The 19,768-nt window shown below is 40.4% G+C and overlaps 1 protein-coding gene across 3 annotated transcripts in view; it reads right to left on the bottom strand.

The window, feature by feature from the left end:
- LOC126923003 (uncharacterized) overlaps positions 1-19,768 on the bottom strand; it is a 248,788-nt gene that overhangs the window by 162,411 nt on the left and 66,609 nt on the right. For all 3 annotated transcript variants that reach the window (XM_050735985.1, XM_050735983.1, XM_050735984.1), the window contains one exon: positions 3,959-3,999. The gene's annotated coding sequence lies outside the window, so the exon portion shown is untranslated. The remainder of the gene's footprint in view (positions 1-3,958; positions 4,000-19,768) is intronic.

Below are 19,768 nucleotides of genomic sequence, written 5' to 3'. Positions count from 1 at the left end.
GTTACTGTACGCGACAGCCTGCAGTGATTTTCATAGAATAAAAATAACAGTGAAATGGCTAAACCTGCAATCTGTTCGCCAGAGGGCAAAGGGCCTAAAACTTTATCCTCCAATAATTTCCCCTGCCTCCCAACGATCTTTCAAGTGAAAACCCACTTTCCACTCCCTTTTCTTCGATGGCCGTGGTACATGGTCCTTCGGGTCTCCCTGCCTACTCAGCTGCGCTGCGGTCAGTTTCAGTCGAAAAGAAGTTGTCCCTCGAAAGAGTCCCGTAGAAAGGAACTCCATTTTCTCCCGGTACGAAGGGAACGAGTGCAAGGAACCTCATGGAACGGCACAAGCCAGGACTCGAGCACCAACGGACGCTATTCAGCCGTAACAAAAGGCAATCACCATAGAAGTGGTGGAACTGGAAGCAGCAGCCGTCATAAGTTATCGGAATCGCGTCGATATTTCGCCGAGAATTTCGAAGGGAACGAGTTGCCGCGGGATGGCCGACCTTCCTGTCTGTACGCTCTCTCTCTCTCTCTCTCTCTCTCTCTCTCTCTCTCTCCTTCTCTCTCTCTCTCTCTATCTATCCATCTATCTATCTATTTTTTTCTCCTTTTTTCTCGTTCCTCTTTCTCTCTCCTTCTAAACGCGACCTTAAGGATTCTCGTTCATGAAAGTGATTTCTCGGGTGTCACCGACCCATTCAACCTGGTCGAGGCGTTTTCGATAACTGATACACTTCTGAACACTTTTTAACGAGACCTTCTCGGGCTCTGAGAGTTGTTCGAGAGCAGTTTCACTTCGAACTGGCGAACTTGCGCTCGCCGTTTCGGCCGTGCACGTGTTTCTTCATATTCTTCATTCGTTAACGCTTTAGTCATTAGCGGCGGGTGCAAAGAATCGGCTGATTACGAGTGGGAAATAGTTTTCCAGCGTTCCTCGAAATTGAATTCCAAATCAGTAAGTAATTTCCGAGTTCTTGGGCCGTGGTTCTGTTTTTAATGAACTTTGTTAGGACGAGTAAATATCTTTTTCAGTATATCGTTGCAGGAAAGAGAAGAGAAATGCAGCGAGAACAGGAAGAATTACGGAAGTTTTCTCGGTGCTCATTGATTAAAGAGTCGAAGAGCCAGGAGAAAAAGAGTCTGAGATGAGACTGCGTTTCTGACTTCCTTTTTTTATTAAATATTTAAGCTTCGCTTTTTTCGAATCGTTTCGTACGTTCTTCGTGAATTTCGACTAGAACCTCTGAGTAATTAAACTGTCCCTTTCCTTGCCCTTTCCCTTCCTTCAAAGATATTAATAACAAGCAGCAAACAGTACGAATTTTTCAATTAAAACGAACTTTCTTCGTTATTAAATTATTGTTCTATTATGGAATTAAATCCTATCCTTTATCAATGTCTCGGATGGAGTAATTCAAGTAGAAATGGATGCTTCTGTCAAATACTTAAATTAGATAGCCAAAAGTCTACAAAGAGATAAGACGTGCCTCCGATATTTCGCACCGTTCATATTTCGTTATAAATTCTCTCTCGATAAACGTTACAAACTTCATCAGAGAAAAAATTAATTAATTGTACGCTCTCGAATCTGTCTGGCCTCTTCTGGCTGAGCCAACCGACTCGATTTACTCGTTTAAATTCCAAACAAGCTAGACACGGTGTGTCGCAACAGCGTACCCTGTGCTTGCTAATAGCGCGCCTCTTTCGGCGTTCAATCTTCAAAGTCCTCCGTTCGATTTCTTAAAGCACTCGAGAAAGCTCGATAAAGCGCTGGCTGTGTCGCGCTATTCCTCCACTAATCGACTATTGCGAATAATAAACGGCATCTTTGACGATCTCACTGAGAGCGTGGCTTAAATCAACATCATCAGACGCGAGTAGATCGGTTGTAATTGCTCCGGCTACGATTTAATGGTCCACTCGATACTTCCACCCTATAATCGGTCCATCGTACGACCTGGCTGTCTCGATAAAAAGTCACCTTCTTCCCTCCCTCTCCTTCTTTCCAACCTCCTACACAACTAGATCGTTACAACTTCCAGCTGACTTTTCGCTTTTTAACCCAAGGATACGCGACGCGACGACCAAATCACTTTGGAAGGAGGACTTCCTCATGAAAATTGAGAATACAATTTGTAAGGCGCTCGACGATGAATATTAAGTCGATCCGATACAAGTCGATCCTCTCTTGCTTAGTTCGATGCATTAGAATAATCACGGGCTTTCTCGGGGCAGACATCAGATTACGATCGTTTCCACGGTGACGTTCTTCACAGTCATAGAGAGACGATTCCGCCGATTGAATCGGGAATTACACGTCGTCCAATATAGTTATACGAGGTTTATTAACGTTTATCGGTTACGCGGGCATCGTTGTCGCGCGATCGACGCGAATAATCGCTAATATGCGTATTCAGCCGTGTTGCAATCCATGGCCGAGAGATAAAGTCGAAATTGTTTCGCCGATTAGAGCGAAGATTAGGCTAACGGGGTTTCCACTGTGGCAGGTTTAGTTATGTTTACGTTATAAAATGGCACAATTGGAATTTACGTTCGTTACATTTCAAATTAGAAAATTTTGGTACGTTTGAATAATTCAAATCTATTCTTTCAAGAAATTCCATGGCTACGGCAATAGGTTTTCATCCTATATACGTATTTATGGTTTTCATGTTGAGAGGAATGTCCAAGGAAATACACAATCATAATATGATTCAAACTTGAAATTACCTGGAAATTCGTTGCGAATTTAGGACGACTAGAACAGATAACTGAAAATTGGGTCTGACAGGAATTCCAAGGCAACATTATGGAATGGAATAGCAACTTTTTAGCGCGATAATGACTTTCCGGTAAATTAGAATCGATAAGCCACATCGGTATACCATTTCTAGATCCCGCTAACGATCTTTTTGCAGGCGTCGGCGTTGAACGGAGGCAAACATACGCGACAAAAACCCGATGGAGGTCACCTAGTCAAACGTCCCTTTTTATCCTCTGGCTTGTACAAAAATCTCCCCATTCGTTTCGCGGCCGGACAATGATTCCGTGCGATTATTAATGCGAAAAGTTTTACGCGCGGCAAGGAAATGCGACAAAAATTTCGTCAATCTCTCGCCGCGTAATTGTTTTAAACGTCCCGCTTTTGTCCAGATTTTTCAGTTAACGACCAACGGCCCGTGTTTGCTTTAAAAAATACACTTGTGAAAATTCTTACCGGCACCTGTCTGTCCTGTAAATTGGGTTATACAAATATTTCCAAAAGCTCGGTAATCCCTAGACGCGAAACTATTTTTTGCTTGCATCTTTCTTTTTCGTGATTTTTTTCCTAATTCTTTTATCCGCTCTCCTGAGAGTATTTTTAGTTACGCGATGTTTTGTTCGAACATTTTTGTTCGAAGATACCTTTGCCGATTTTAACAATTTTGAAATCGAGAGTTAATCTATATTCCTATCGATGAATTTTCAACCTGTTAATTGAGACGAGTTCACGCGATAATTTATTCAGCAATTTACTATCTTCTTACGTTTTGTTCAAATGTATTAAAATTTTTATTAAAATTCAGGACCAACGTGAAATCAATATCATATCTTCATGGAACTTTTAAATAATTAAGGGATGACTCGGCCAACAGGTTGAAGAAACATGAATAAATTTACCTGAATTTCTAGCCGAATAAATTTGAAGTACAGCGTTGAGCTGACAAAAGGAACAACGACTAGGGACAAAACGAAACAAGCGCAAAGCTGGCTGGCACGAATTCATAAAGATAGCATCCAGCACGGATGGACTTTATTAGCTTCTTTATGACGCACTTTGTGGCAATGAGCCGATCGTAAAAGCGTACATTAGCACGAAGCTAAAGGTCTCGTGATTTATAATCTGCCTTTGCTTGATATCCGAGCGTAAGCGGACCGTATAGTGTCAATTATATTTTGGTAGTATATCGTGGCAAACTTACGGGTTGCAGAAGTTGGACGTGGCAGCCGCACTTGCCGATTTCTGAAACAGGAGAAGGAATTAATATCATTATCTTCACGAAACGATTTATTACAAATGAATCATTCTATGTTAATTTGTCATATACAATTTAAGCACCTTCTTTTATTTATCTAACGCTATATTATACTATAACAAATTTTTTCTATTATTATTTTTCTAAGATAATATTTTACATTATACTTTTAGGATTACTACTTTACCGATCATTAACCGAGCTACATAGAAACACACAGAATCAAACGTCCATCGAGGCTAATCATTTTGCTTCTGAAAACTTAAACCAATTGTGTATTTTGGTAAATACTAATAGTATATAACAATAGATAACAATAGATAAAAATAGAGATGACAGGAATTTTTGATCCTGAGCGACTTCATTACGTAGAAAATAGTACGTATAAATATTAATAATTTTATTTAATTTTGGCATAGCTTAATTCTCCGCAGTGACAACGTACGAGAAGCATATTTGCGTAAACGTTCTCCTACAATTTTCTCGTGCACCTCGATGCCATATCGTCGTTGTATAACCACATAGAACTCAAGTGCAACGGTACCAGGCAACGCGTAAACTTTCTACTTTACACTGTCCCCTTATTTTCTTCTGGAAAGCCCATACACCGTTCTACGATCCGATACACTTCGTATATCGATACTTTTACGCGTGTCTATATACCCTAACTTTTCTACGTCCATGACTTTTCGTCAATGGTTATAAATCGCCGGTAAATTGCTGCGGCTGAAATACGACGCACTTCCTTCGATGTCGAAACACGAAGCATTCGACCCATTGGCCTTTCACGATGCGATCGGAAGCGGCAAGATGACGCGAGGCCTTGTCTATGAATTTTAGACGCGCGGGTAAAAGCTTTCCTACGATGGTCAAGTGAATTTAAGAAAATAAATAAATTGCAACGTAGAGAAATAAACTTTTTATATTTCAAATGCTTCTGCTGTAAATTGAAATTGTTTAACCACCAAAGTTCCAACGAAACAATCCACCGTGACCTCAAGATACCTACAGTCAAAGATGAAATACATAAGTCCAGAAGCAGATACAACACAAGAGTCAACAACCACCACAACCCACTAGTCACCCAACTACTGGACACGATGGACCAGATCCGCAGACTAAAAAGAAGATACCCTCGAGATTAAATCCTTAGTTTCTACTAGAACCAACAATATAAAACTATTATAATCCATGTCATTGTATCACGCCAAATTAAGTTACTGAAAATTCTCAACGAGAATTGATTGTAGATATTCTAATAAATAAAAAAAAAAAAAAAAAAAAAAACACCGAAGAAGCGTGTGATAAAATTAACGTAAACGGCAGCATTGTTTCTTTCGAACGTTTAAAAACCCCGTTGCTTTATTCTCTGGAAAAATTCCTGCCGTACATTCCATCTGTCGAATAAATCACCGAAAGTGTGAAAGGCATATAGAATCGTTGGCGGTATGATCCGTGAAAGGATGGCCAGTTATATAACTGTAAACACGAAAGAATAGCTGACAGTCAAACGTCGAACATGAAGTTTAGTTGAAAAAGCGGAGAAGGGTGATGGTTGCGCGCGGTTAAGATAGCCTCCATTGTCCCGACGGATTTTTTTTCCATGGGTCCGTCACTTGCATTTCAGTTACACACACGCACATGCACGCACACACACACACACACACAGTCGCAAGATTTCAACAGAACTGCAGGACAGAGCAATTCAATAGAGGGAAATCAATTTCGTGCCTAGCAATTTGCTTTTCACCGCAGCGATCGCGTCGGGATAATACCAGCGATTCGGTGATTGTTTTGCGATAAGACAAACAACGCGCCAAACGACACCGAAAACCCTCACCTGCCTTCTTTTCAATATTTTATAACATCATCTCTCTGCTTTGTTCCGTTCATTTGCGCGAACAAGCAATTTCGCATACCGTTTCAATTATTCCACCGTTTCCTTGCCATTCTACTCTCTCTCTCTCTCTCTCTCTCTCTCTCTCTCTCTCGCCCTCTCTCTCTCAATATTTCCTCAATATTTAAAAACCTCAATATTTCGGTGTTTCGCTTTTTATTTGATATTCGGCACTCGTTCTTATTTTATTAGTTCGAATGTCTGAGCAGGACAATCTTGTAACGCAAAAGCAGGCAACGTAAATTCGATATTTAAGGACGGAGAATTTTGAGCAAAATTTTGTCACAAAATTTGATCGTTTTTTGGGAAGCTCGTCGACCTTAAGATCACGAGACTGAAAACTACACTTCATCGCGGAGCAGCCGATTTTGTCAGAGCTGGAGCGCATTCGCATGCTGGATGCCTAGCGATAAATCCTGTCTTATCCAAAACGAGAAGTTTCCACTGGTAAATCTCGTTTCGAAAACTGGCGCATTACCGTCGGAAAAAATGCGACTTTCTTCCCCGCGGAAATCTACTTCAGGCTTTCGAGTGAACGAGGGTCAAAGTGCACCGACAACGGTGCCGGTGTAAGTACAAATATCCTCGAGGACGAAGATCGTGGAATATCTGGTAGAAATCTGAGCAGAATCCAAAACGTATATATACCTCAACAATTTAAAAAATAAAACCGATATTTCTTTCTTCTTTTAACATACAATGAAAAAGGAAAAAGTAAAGGAAAGGAGGATTTTAGACGATCGTTTATCGCGAATGATTGAGTTTCAAGTGATCGATACACGCGAATAGGTCGACCGCTTGGATTGGATAACGTTGCGTTGTATCGCGTTGCATTCTACTCTCGCTCATCTAATATATCTAATAAAAATTTTAGTTTGCTTTCGAAGATACTTTCCATCTTCGTAATACTTTCATTCTTGCAGAAGTAAAATGATAGAAATTCTTCGACTAATTAATCAACGCAGCCCAGGTTTGGAGAAATGGTACGAGCATAGACGAGGAAACGTGGTGCAATAGCACGATAGTGCATTATCGTGTAGCAAGTCGTGCTTTTGTCCGTCGAGAGATTTGGTTACAAGTACAATCGATCAGAGAGAGAGTCTATCTAATTGCTGTATGTCTCGTAACGCAGTGTTAATGACGTAGCACAATGATATTCGATTCAGGATGCGCGACTATGAATCGCAACGGGTGATGTTGCTTGTTCACAGGAATCTATCAGCCCGGTCTGACGTTCTACGTAAACGGTATATTATAGCAGGGAGCATCGCGGGAATAACAATAGCCCCTCTTCCCTCGAAATGTTCCCGTGGAAAATTATTCTAACGCGGTTACACGCCAGACCGTGACAATATTCCGCACGATAAATTTCACAGCTTCGAGATGGAGTGCCTCTCTCTAGTTGGCTAACGATTCGCCAAACTTGCAATTAACGATATTTACTGTCGAGCACAGTTTTGTCGAGACCAGAGGGAAAAAACAATTTTCGATGAACAGATTGGACATTTTTCAAAGTAACAGTTGTAGCAAATTGACAGAAAAGTAAAGTCTGATATAATACACTCTACGTTGCGAAGGACTTAAGATATTCGTCCCTGAACGCTGGTATTAAGTTGATTGAACATCTTTCGAGTAGTCAACTCGAAAGTCACGGACGTTTTCTTTGCGTTAACCAGTTCCCAGGGCGAATCTGTTTTCTCCGAATAAGACAATTTTTCCCCAGAGATCAAGCACACGGAGCGTACAGATAATGGTGGCTGAGTCGAGGACGCTTCAATTACATCGAATGGTAGTTAAATTCCGTCGGATCAACAGACTTGGAGGCTGGCAGAACGCCATAGAAAGTTAATTCGTCCCGGCGCCGAATTAATTCCTGCGTATAAATATATGGCGCGACTCTAGGAATCCGTGGCCAGGCAGATTTTCCATTTTCAACGCGTCCTGTCCCGTTTCCTTCTCTCTCCTTTCTCTTGTTTCATTATGTAATCATTCTATTATTCCCTCGTCGATGCCAAGCCCAAATTACTAAATTTTCAGAAAATCTTGCAAGTCTTAAACAAGAGCAAAAGTTTCGTAATCAAAGACTATCTCGAGGAGCTCTCTCCAAATTACCGGAACAACTTCTCGCAAACTCTACGTATAAGATTTACATCGTTTATCGTTACGTATTTCTATAATAAATCGCATTAAGCAAGTTCGTTTCATTAAGTCGAATAGAAATCGCGTACAACCTCGTTTCCATTTTTCTTTCGGGAAGATCTGTTGACGTAGAAAGAAAAAAAATGAAGGGAGCAAAGGTCGAAGGAAGACGAGGAAGCCGAACACGATATATCGTGCAAGATGAGCCGATGAGAGAGAATTTACTCTTAACCAATGCTCGTCTACTCTATCAAGTCTTTAATCACCCATCATGTAACGTTGTGCCATCTAAACCGTAACTCCAGACGTGCTAACAATTACGGAGTCTACTAACTGCTAACGAATCTGTCTGCCCATACGTGTGCGTTCCGTGAACACAGGACCTTCCAGACCATCAGGATTTTACCTTGGATCTTGTTAAACAAATACCTTGCGCAGAACAATCGCAACAATATTCTACTCGGATTACGCATATCCAATTTCCTTTGTTCCGTCTTAGTTCCCTTGTCCAATACCTTCGCATAAATCAAATTATGATGATCATTATCTTGTTCGTCGTTCGGCTCGGTTAGTCAAGTAATTATAAACAATATCCATTATTGTTACGCACGTTTGTTCAGAAAGTTCATTAAACCTACATGAAATACGATCTAACGATGGAAAGAATATTAAGTAAATCCTTGGAATTCCCTTTCATAGTCAGGATAATGAAACAAGCATAATTGTTAATGTAAAATCAGTGAAGAAATCGCAAATTAAATGTTAAGGCAAAGTTGATCCTTCGTGGGTTGAAACTACTCGAACTTCAACTAAATAACATTTTAGAGATATTAGTGATTTTTCGATAAAACTAAGACCAACAGTAAGGGTGAAGTTATTTTTTCGTTATGCTTTTAGATCCATGTCGATACGACTTTCTATTCCCGAGATATCGTCGACCAAAGTGCACCGTAATTTTTAAGACTTTACTCTTCTATCCTCGTGGCATATACTTGGGCGCGTCTCTTTTGATCTATCCCACGCTTGTCACATGTGCAATGGTCAGTGACAAATGTTGAGTCAGCATTTTTTTTTCCTGCTACCACTACTAGGCGATGTACGCATTTCCAGGAGAAAGTCACGACACTCCGTGACTTCGTTCACTACTTCGCGCGTACATTGGAACGTCGTGTTTGCAAGTTTTATATCCTGGAAACTAATTGAGATATCGACTCGAATGAAATTGCGTTATCAGTGGTATACTTTATACTATTCCGAGCAGACTATTGTTACAAGTTTTAAATTGCTTTGAATCGTACAATTTTTGTCCCTTTTAATTTTAATTGTTAACTTTGATACGTTTAAAGATCACTCTTATTCTATCATATTATTATTCTCGCATTGAAACAATGTCCGAATCAAGAAGTTTCGTAATTAGTGACTTTCTCGAGAATCTCTTTTGAAATATCTGTATCTTTGCCAAATAAACGAACGTATAACAAACGTATTAAGAAGCTTGACCTGTTTCCTATCGTTCTCGTCACAAATGTTTCCGCGTAAGTACACTCGTTCGATACGAAACCTATTTAACGAGAAAACTTCGATAGATACTTTCGGTACGCAAGGTAACAAATAACAACGATCTCGATAGCCAACGAAGCAACGTTGATGAAACACCAAGATAATTCTCGGAAAGAGTGCTTTAACTCAGACGAGCGGACGAGTAAGAAGGAGAACCGCAAAAGAAACCCTCGAACGCAGACGTTCCCCTCGATCACCTGCCACGGGCACTCGACATCAAAGAAATCAACCTTCGTATAAGCGTGCCAGCCGGGGCGCTGTGCAAAAGCCAGGTAGCTCGGCAACAACAGCCAGAAGCAAGCAGAGCAAGAGAGAGAATCAGGCCGTGGAAATCGGGGAAAAAGAAGAATGCATCTGTGTGCGAGGTGCTCGCACAACGGCTAATTACGGATCACCCGCGGCGCGAGGCCGTGTATAAATTCTAACGTGAGCGTGGCAAGGACGAGGATGACGCCTCTCACGGTGGTAAAACCGCGTATTAAAATTCCGGACGCCTCCTGAAATACTGATCTGCGTCGAGGGTGCTACCACAAAGGTACATGTTAGATAGGTGGGCGGCGAGGTACAGAGTGGGAGGGTGTTAGCTCGGTAGGATGCGAAAAAGAGAGAAGGAGAGGGGCACAAGGCGAGGTATGAGGGGTTTTGCAGAAAGAGGGTGTTGAAGGTGGTGAGATGCACCGCTGGTACTGCCAGCCCGTACCCCGAGGGATTAATCACGGGGCATTATGGCGGTGTTGGCTCAAAAGCGACCAAGGAACGAGCAGAGCTGAATCATAACTCAACCTCCTCGATCTCCGACCATATCTGCTAGGACTCGCATTAATAAGGGCATAAACGCTGTATAATTTCAAAGTAGGTACTGTCGGCAGTCAAAGAGCCACCCTTCTCTTCGTTCATTTCTACCCTCTTCTTGCACATTCTTACCCATTGCCCTCCACCTTCCATCTAAACCGAAACCTGTACCGCACCAGCTTCTCAATAAACGAAAATTCTCAACATCCGCCGCTTCTTCACCGAACAACATCGAAACTATGACGCTCAAGGTTATGGGGTGTATTGCGAATTTGCCTTGAGCTCCCTCTCCCCATAGTTTTCCGAGAGGAACCTCTGCTATTGCCTCGACGCACGAATTACAAAATATTTCGAAAACGTGAACGTTAAACTGCGAATATCACTTTCCACTCTGCTACGAATCCAATGAATCTTCCCGTATATTCTTTGACTTTTTGACAGCAACTTCTTATCTTGCTTAACGATAGGGCGATTAGTTTATCGCGATGATTAATTTTAAGGATTCGGTGTGCTGCTTAGCTCTGTAACCGAACGAAAAAATATTGATTTCCAGTGAAAAAGATTGTCGCAGCTTTTCAATTTTAGTAATCTTCTTCCAATTGTCTAAATAAAAATTTAATATCGATAAAAACGATAAAAGATAGCGAGCAGCGATGAATCAGACTGTTACCGAGTCGGATTTCGTATTATGCTCGGTATTATTGTTGACTTAGTATTGTAATCCACGTTAACTTAACCATATTAAATTAGTTTCGAATTAATTTAAAGTGAAATTTATGCATCCCCTATTTTCTAGCGTGGTGAAAGCCTCGCCGCTTGCCCGTCTACACGCCTGTTGCTGCTTCCATGGAGCAACGTTTGCTCCCAAATAATTGATACACGCGCACGGTCTAATATAAAATTATAATTGAATTTTCAGCTTTGTCTGAATTAATTAACAGCAAAAACTTCGGTTTTATGACCAAGTTAAACATTCATCGACTGATAACCGTGGACACTGCCAGGCAACCGCCACCCATCGCTCGCTAATTAAGCGCAAAGTTGAAACTCTAACCTATAGTACACCGTAATCAGATTATGAATTTGGTCCTGAATGCAACGTTACATGGCTGCTGCGAGGAAATTGATAAGACAATGCTTTGTCCACCGTACCGTTTTCGGTATCGTTTTAGCTGTAAATAGGCGAAAAATTGATTCAATAAATGATCTTGTTGTTATCCGCGTATAAAGCCGTAATTAGCTAAATACGGTTCATTAAGTCGATCTTTCACGAAATTCAATCGTCGTCGTTTCTCGTGGCAAACGGCCGATTCATTGGGACACAGCGTCGTGTCGCTACAAAAGCCCAGAGGAAACGTACAGTAAAGTTTTGACAAATAGAGTCAATTTCGCCTGATAACGCAGAAACGTAATGTCGTGACGAGACATCGCGGGGGAAGTCGAATGCACCTTAAATTTGACGAGATCAAGGATAGGCCATGGATCTGGAACCTGGTGTATGCAACAAACAAAGTTGAACAATAATTCAATCTTGCCAATCTCCGTTTGAATCCCTTCGTTTCTCGTCGTTCTCTCTTATTATTTCGACTAGCGACTCCTTTCAACCTGGAAACTGCACTTACGATACGTGAGTGTTCGAGTCAGCGTAACGCTGCTATGTACACCTATAACGGAAACTACTGAAATTCTGGCGCAAATACACAATAGGAAAGCTCATATTGCATACAGACTCGTGCACAAGGTACAAGGCATCGACGGAGAAAGAGAGAGAGGGGGGAGAGAGAGAGAGACAGAGTTTGGTAATTTAAGTGAAATCCTGAATCTCATTTCATCGACCTCTCTAATATCGCAAAAAGCCATTGACACTACTGCAAGCGCCGTGCGCTCTCCACGATTCTCGATAAAATTTCATTTCGCCGATCTTGCGATTGACATTCTTCAACGAATGGCACCATTTTTTAATAACGCGATACCGGCTGACAGTCGCGACTGTAATTTTAGTTATATCGAAAAGTGGCTTTTCAAAAGAGGCAGATAAAGTTCTCAAAGGGACAGAAAAATATTTTCTGTAAAGATAGGTGAATCGATTGCGTAAACTGATTTAGCAGTGGTTCACGGTGGTGATTCGATTCGTTATCAATCCTTTGATACGAGAAGTAAAGAAAACCATTGATACTTTAATTGGAATTTGCGAAATTGAAATGTCCGCTTGTTTGTAAGAATTATGAATTTTTAATTTTTATCTAAATTCTTAGAAATTGCATGTAGGCACGTTCGATATCGGAAAGTGAATAACGAATACCATTTTTCCACCGAAAAAATTTTCGATATAATCAATCAGCCGACTGTGGAATCGTTGAACTCTTATCGACGGTTACCCAGAAGTAGTTACAACTTGCGAACGCGTGTATTAATTTCTGCGAACCAGCATGAAAATTTCAATGATAGTACCTGCATTCTGCCAAAATGGCCATTAATGATCCATCGGACGTATCAGCATATGTAATCGCTAATTAAAATGAGCCACAAAGAGAATTTCATACATAGCCAACCACGCGATACCGTATCGGATAGCCTTGTCGTTACATTTCCAAAATCACTCTAATCTAGCCCTCAAACTGATTTAACAAATCCAAAAAAATGTTCCCAGCAAACATAAAAAAAAAAAAAAGAAGAACGAATTCAAAGTATCAAAACGAAACAGAATTTCAACGAAAATTCCTTATGACCATGGTGTTCCGTATCAGAGCGCTCATTAACGCACTTACTGTTCCGCGTAGCTGTAACAAGGGTGGTCGATCGAAGCTGCAAGGCGGAAGGGAAATCAGGTTTCGGGTATCACAGATCGGCCGATCGTCGTGTAAAGACTTGTAAACCAGCCCTGGCACAAGCTTAGTATCCGTGTGTGCAAATAGCTACAGATAAACGCCAACACGAGCATACATCTCTCGGTAAGGGAGACTAGGAAGAAGAACGCGAGAGAGAGAGAGAGAGAGAGAGAGAGAGGAGAAGGAAGGCGAATGGAAGAAAAGGTATCTAAAGGGTAAAGGGACGCTTGCGCGTACAAGCCTTAGGCTTAATCGAGGCTCAGATGCAGGGGGTTTCTTCTTATCGGGCGAGAAATATATTGGGTTCCGGTTCGCGTTACGTACGATCTGAAACCTCATATAGTAGGCGTGTTCGCGTAATTAAGCCGCAAGAGATTTGCATACGATCCGACAGATACACCGCCGTACAAACCGGCGCCGCGAAGAAGAAATCTTCCGCGGACGAGCCAGTTTTACTGCTTCAACCAGACGGCTGTTAAACACTTTTTTGTCAACCGTCCATTCCGTAAAAATTCTTCGGTTTTAATGCAGTTTCGTCTGCCCTCGCTCGTAATTAACGTGGAAACGTCGCCTGGGACAATATGAAGCGTTTAATTACACAATTATAATTCTAAGGAGCTTCGAGGACAGATGCACCGGTGCCGCGCTCTCTAAAGTAAAAAATAATCCCTATTGTCCAGAATAATTAGTATTTCCCATTTCCCTACTACGTTCCCGCGCCACTGTGCGTGACTGCGAGTGTCTTCGATGTTACTCTGAAAGTTTATTATCTCAAAAATGCTACTCTCTGCTATATATTGTTTATTCTTACCTTGTTTTTAACGGGACAATCCCAACGTTGTATACAGAAATTTTTATTTTAAGCGATGGCTATCCGTGCCAACTATTTCACTGTGATATTCGTCGACGTGTGCTACAATCGCTAACAAGAAATATTCGATGATCGATAAAAAAAAGTCCCTAAAGAGATCGAAAGTATTGTGATATTGTGAAAACGTGATCCTGAATACACGAGTAAACGACGTGGATCATTTTGGACGCCACGTTTCCATACATACGGTGGTTCCATTAAATCAAATATAAGCTGAAATCAACCACGTTACCACGTTAATTGGGCTGCAATTTGGGATGGGTCCCCGAGCGCGAATGATTAGGATGATTCACGAAACAGGCTCTATCCCCTGACTCTGTGACAGGGCCTGAATCGATTTAGGTCTAAATAAAATTTAACAGAAAAGATACGACATCTGCCGCGTCCATTAGATCATGATATCAGGTAATCATTAGTGGACCAACGTGTAGAATATACTACCTCGTTAGTGCGATCCAGTGTACATACATACGTATGTGCACACAGCCAGTGCATATACATGACCAGAGCCATTTACAAACGTAGTCGTCGCACTGCACCATTCCTCCGAGCGATAAACTTTCTTAATTTATACTTGTCGATACCGTTGACCGGTTAAATCGTTTGGGGAATAGGTTCACAAAAATAAAAACGAGAAACGAGAAAGGGGTTAGACGATTTCCAATTATTCTTATAACCTTTTATGAAAGATATTTATTTCGACTACTCGGTTGTCCTCTTTGTGTTTCAACTTTTGTCAGATCGAAACGGAACGAAATCACCGGGGAACGATTCCAACGTTCCTGAGAATTTCATAAATCTGAACTATAACAGTCGACAAAAATACGTACTCTCGTGGAACATATTGTTTTATGGAATTGGTCTCTTATAGTAGAGAAAATATTCTTTGATTCTACTTTTTATTAAAGAAGGATATTTTTTCGGTACTTGGAGAATTTACTCGGGCTCTGGCTCCTTTTTGAAAATACATTTTTCATACTGACACGATAGTTTCATTTTCTCTGCGCGTTGTATAACTGTAGGGATATCGCGTGCGTTCCATTATTTCATCGAATATAATCTGAACTATCACGACAGAGAAGCGTAATCCTATTGGTTATGTCATATTTGCAAATGTAATACATATATATTACATTATATACGTATAAAAGTGATATTAAATGTATTAAATATTCTATGTAATACGCAAATAGAATTACCAGAGCCGAAACTTTTGAGCGGAAAGCTTCATTTTTGAAAATTGAAGTAAATTTCCTAATTAAAAGTTTCATTTCTATTATTTCGAGTTCTTAAATTTAAAAAGAGAATGTGCGCATGTGCGAAGGGGGATTAGATCGACTAATGCAGTGTTTGAGTTAATTAATTTTTGCTTAGTTAGTTTAGAAAAATTGTCCAGAAAAACTTTCTCCTCTATTTTACTATAAACTAGGGGAACAGAGTTGTTCGATTAAACAAAACAAAAAAGAGAAAATATCGAATCGCGTTCCCCCGAGGTAACTAAAATTAAATTCGACAAAAATATTTTTCGTACCTATAACCTCTTTCCGGCATCGAACCGTTTTTTTTTTCGCCAAGCGAGCAAGCGAGCGAGTCACTTCGTTTTATAGCGCGATATCTTTCGAAGAAAAATGTTGGAGCAACACAGGAAGACACAGTTCTAAGCAAGAATTTTTCTCGACGTTCTAATTTTACGCGAGAAAAAACAAATAACCATGTTCGCCGATGCGTAGTTTGTTATTCTGTTTCCCGCAATGTTGCGTCACGAAAATGCAAATATTGTTATACCATGAAGTTTAAACACTACTACCCCAAATAGACAGAGCACTCATTGGAGGGTTAGCTGGTTGAACGTTGGAAGAAGATAAATGCACGCCTCGCATGTACATATGTAGTTTGAGCTAGTACGTTACAACAGCAGAGAAAGAAAGAGAAAGAGAGATTGCCATCTGAGAAAAAACTCAATTTGATAAAACGCTGATAAGACCTTCGCGCCTTCTAATTAAGATAGACTGATTAATTGGACGAGCGTTTATCTCGTCGATGCAGAAACGATGAAAGAAACAACGGATTCCACTGTTTCGATCATTAGCGAACTTTTCCGCGAATACTTTTCGATACTTTTTCATGTATCACATATAGCATAAAAGACAAATGGAGAGTTATAAAACGAAATTTTACAAAATTCCTACGTGACGAGTTCCATTGTTTTATATGTAGATGCCAAAAATCCACGTAGTTCATCGAACGATACGATAGGATAGTAGCAATTCCAAAAAAATATTCTTCAAGGAAAGCATTTTGTATCAATCATACAATATTTGCCATCACTCCGCTGCACGTCAGGATTTTTAATCTCGCAAATCTATCGTACGCGAGGAATAAAGTATTTTTGCAAACAATAAACGCATCCCGTAAATGCGCCCGTGTGCACACGTTGCGCTGATATTCAGTTTACCGCGTGAACGAATATTTTTCATTTTATACATCAAAGTGCACTTTTGCGCTCGCCAGAGAACTATACGCATTTCCAAATGCAATTAATGGGAAGAACATTCAGCCCGAAAATAGTTGCAAATTTGCTAAACATTCGCCCCTCTTTAAAAATAAAATGGACAAAAGCTTTTCAATGCGGTAATGACGAATCATGTGTAAAAATAGGAAAATTTTGTTCTTTCTTTTTTTAAAAGCGTATTTTTTGTTTTTTTTTTTTTTTTGTATACTATCAACCATGTGGAAACTGAGTTGCATTTTCTTCGTATATTTCAAAAGTAAATGTACAAAGTCGTATGTCTGTATTTCCAAAATTAACGATGTTATATTATTATTAACGATGTTATTCGATCAAAGCGAGAATTAACGGCTGATTGATGTATAGTTTTTTGGTAAAAAGAAAAGAAAGAAAAGTTCAAAAAGGCCCAGGAAACACGTTTTGCAGTGCAATAGCCATCTTCGCCACCGTGAAAACGTAACATCGAAATTGAGCAGGATATTTCGCTTCTCCGTGGAACAGTTTGGCGAGCCTCAAAGATAATCGAACAAGTTAAACTCTTGCGAATTCAACTTGAAGGCTGTAACCAAAGTTGGTGCTATCGCCCAGCGACTCTAATCGAATTGGCACCCGGGCAAAAGTTCAACGGGAACTACGCAACTTTCGACCCACGCCACACATTTGGAAACAGAAATTCATATCGGACCTTTTTCGCGGGGCTCCATCTGATTTTTACCAAGTCACGAACTAACCTTTGAACTCCGACGTCACTCCGATTTTCAACCTTTTTATAACAGCTGTGATTTTATCCCCCACGTTTCTATTTCTATTTAAACCTGTCTTTTCATCGTTTCACGTTAACGTTAGAAAAACTAGCTGAATCGTTTTCATCCGCGAGCGAATTCATAAAAGTCCTTATCTCCTAACATCAATATCAAGCGTTATTTTATGTATTTGCAAATTTGTTTTATCAAAAGCAGAAATATCCTAGTTTTTGCTTAAAATACTAGATATTATTAGATCGATAAGCCTTTATTGTCTCCATGGTTAAACATTATCCTAAATACATATGTGTATAGCTGGTGAAATCGTGGAGCGAAATACGGGCCCGCCTAACTTCACACCCCAACTATCTGCTTAATAATCTAAAATCTAAGAGCTTGACCCCTCTGATAATTTCCTTGCCACGCTGGGCGAGGTCAGATCGTAATCTAATAAACGTACCGCGATACCGAGGTAGGTACTTCTCGTAATTATCAAACGCGACACAATACCACGACCATTGTCGAATACACAATTTCCTTCGAAATGTATTACACCTGCTCGATGAACTTTATATACGTAGTATCGTTTCGCATCGTTCCTTGTTAATTTATTGCCGAATATCGTGTGCAGGTGAAGGAAATACTTGGAGAAAATTATGGACAATTTTCGAACGCTAATAAAATGACTAATTGCAAATAGATTATTGTTATTATCGGTATTATTCGAGTCCCTTTTCGTAATTTATCTAATATCGTTTTATATAACAAATTTAACTAACGATGGAACAAGTAATGCGTGTGTACGTGCGTGATTTATGCTGGTATGATAAAAAATGCATAGGAAGGTATTATTGTCAGTGAAAACTAACTAGTCAATTTCTAATCGATACTGTTGCAAAATCCAAGAAAACCAGACGAATATATCTAAGTTCTCCAATTAAATGGTGCAACGAAGTTTGTGTTTTCAAAAACGGAGTGTACTCGGTGCTCGAGGGTTGTAGCATGGTGACAAAAAATAATAAAGATAATAGGACAATAACTGTGTGCTGTTTGATGGGTAAAAGCTTGGGCGAGAAAGAACCACGAGAGAAAGCTCTATAAAACTATCTTCTGACGATTAAACTCGATTCGACCGATAATTTCCTCTTCAAAGCCCACTCGAGTTCATGTCTAAAGCCGGCCACAAAGCAGCCACACGGCCGCGTCATTATATTTTTCGCAATTATCTGTAGGATGGGCACTCGGTCGACTCGTTGAAAATAAAAGCGAAAAAATGAGAGAAGAGAGGGGAAGAAAGAGAGGGAGAGAGAAAGAGAGAGAGAGAGAGAGAAAGAAAAGGAGAGAGAAAAAATGGAGAAGAACGAAGAAAATAAAACGACCACCGCTTCGGTCGCTTCATCAGTTCGTTAAAAAGTTGCGGGGCCGGCGTTTGGCGGTGATTTCTCGTGTGACGTCGCTTTTCCGCGCCAGCTTCTCATCCCGCGCAATAACAACCGGTGTCCCTGCCATTTAAAGCCCGGAAAATGAACGAATACCTGCATTGGATGGTAACAGAATTCATGACCACTTTTTCGGAATAACTTTTTCGCGTGAAATATTCCCATTTCTTAAAATATTTTACTGATCTTAAAAAGTATCGGACGATAAAGTATTTCCAATTTCTTTACTCTACGTTCATTATTGGGCGTAACAATCTTCAAATTTATGTTAATTTTTTTATCTCCAAAAATATCCATTTTACCGTGAACGATAAAATGTTGCGTTCGAACAAGATTGCCGCAGTCTCATCGATTCTTTTTAATTACCACGAGCTATCCGTAGCGGGGCACACTAAATACAGTACACGATATTTGAACAAATTCGAACAAACATTTACAAATTATGATGCTCACTATCATCCGCAAACAGACCGTACCAGGGAAAAAATAAATAATCTGGAAAAATATTTCCCAATACCGTACACAATTGTATTTAATTCTCCCTTTGGAAAACAGTCGAATTACTCGATCATTCGCAGGAAAAAATGGTACGTTTTCCGAGCGGCGTTATTCGCTCACCACTTTTCACCTGGTGGAATAGCGCCGTTTTCCTACCGGATTCTCATTTTGCGCATCAACAATATACGCAAACAGGCCGATGTATTTCTGCATGAGCCGTTCGATGCGGTTTCGCCAAATCGACATGGGGTTGTTCCTATGCGGCATGACCTTCTCTATTTATTTCGCCGCTATCCACCAACGCCATTGTCCCCCGGGGGCGGAAAACGCAAAAATGTATTTTTCGAGAACGATTCGCGGTAATCGGAAGTCATCACTGGCTCTCGCGAAAAAGGTCGCTTTTAAACGTTATTCTCTTTTCCACGAATCGCTGCACTTTGCCACACACGCGGCTGCATCATCCAGCTGAATTATTGGCAA

The sequence above is a fragment of the Bombus affinis genome, chromosome 13 (genome assembly GCF_024516045.1).
Source record: "Bombus affinis isolate iyBomAffi1 chromosome 13, iyBomAffi1.2, whole genome shotgun sequence".
Classification (NCBI taxonomy): Eukaryota; Metazoa; Arthropoda; class Insecta; order Hymenoptera; family Apidae; genus Bombus; species Bombus affinis.
This window is presented reverse-complemented; position numbering and strand designations above follow the sequence as displayed.